This window comes from Oncorhynchus gorbuscha, unplaced genomic scaffold, assembly GCF_021184085.1.
Source record: "Oncorhynchus gorbuscha isolate QuinsamMale2020 ecotype Even-year unplaced genomic scaffold, OgorEven_v1.0 Un_scaffold_4529, whole genome shotgun sequence".
NCBI classification, from domain to species: Eukaryota; Metazoa; Chordata; class Actinopteri; order Salmoniformes; family Salmonidae; genus Oncorhynchus; species Oncorhynchus gorbuscha.
Genome location: NW_025748527.1, coordinates 26229 through 27500, shown reverse-complemented (window position 1 = coordinate 27500; position 1272 = coordinate 26229). Strand labels below are relative to the sequence as shown.

The 1272-nt window shown below is 46.8% G+C and overlaps 1 pseudogene; it reads right to left on the bottom strand.

The window, feature by feature from the left end:
• Positions 1–447, bottom strand: part of LOC124028623 — a 6582-nt pseudogene extending 6135 nt beyond the window's left edge.
• Positions 448–1272: the final 825 nt, after the last annotated feature.

The window sequence follows — 1272 nt, the reverse complement described above, 5'->3', positions numbered from 1 at the left end:
TTAAGTTAAATTAAAGACACAATCCAAAACCTATAGCCTACATAACATTAAATTAAAAGCAACAATAATTAGATTTAAAGAATATAATTATATTAAAAAAGTAGGCCTACATACAGAACCAGAACGGCAACAAGAGAAACGTGTGATCTCACTCACTGTCCAGACTCCCTGAGAATCTTCAGCCCCTCCGGCGGGATCTGTCGCGTGATGTAGACCCGCGGTAGAGACGACATCTCTCTGCACGGCGCCCGGTAAACCCCCGGTAATACTTAATGAGTTTAACGGCGCAACGGCGATCCGCTGGAGAGCCACGCGCAGAGCCACGCGACCGCACCACATTGCCGAGGAGAGGAGGTCTGGAGCTTTAGAGAAATTAATTTAATTGAATTTAAATCTGTTAAAAACGGGGGACTTCGCAACCTGAGCACCTTTCTGGTGTGTGTATGTGTGTGTTGTTTTTGGCAGGAGTTCAGAGGGGAGGTACCGTAGGGGTTGCCCTTCGGCCAATATGAAGGGAGGGATGGTTGACAGAGATTGCTGGCTTCACACACACACACACACACACACACACACACACACACACACACACACACACACACACACACACACACACACACACACACACACACACACACACACACACACACACACACACACACACACACACACACGGAGTTTGATCCTGTTGTACATGTAGCTTTGTAAGTAACCACTAACCAGACAGTTGTGATGACCTGTGGTCCACTGTTAACTAATATGGACCACATGACATGATCCAGTCAGCTCTATATAGATCTACTATCTATCTGTTATCTATTGTTACAGTCTAACTAACATCAGGTCTACTATCTATCTGTTATCTATTGTTATAGTCTAACTAACACCAGGTCTACTATCTATCTGTTATCTATTGTTACAGTCTAACTAACTAGTCTCCCTACAGTAGGATAATTTACTAAAATTAGTGACGTCATCGTTGGGTTTTTCCTGACCAGGACTAACTCTAGGTTCAGGACCCTTAGACCAGGACCCCTCTCCTCACCTCCTCACCTGTTACCCTCTCTCCACTCACCTAATGGGACCTGACCAGGACTAACTCTAGGTTCTATCTCCAAGGGCCAAGAGTACAGTACCCTTAGACCCGGACCCCTCTCCCTCAGCACCTGACCTCTCTCATCCTCACACCCTCTCCCTAATCTCTGACCCCCTTACCCTCTCCACTCCCTAATCTCCCCTCACCCCCCACCTCATCACCTCCTCTCCTCACCCCCT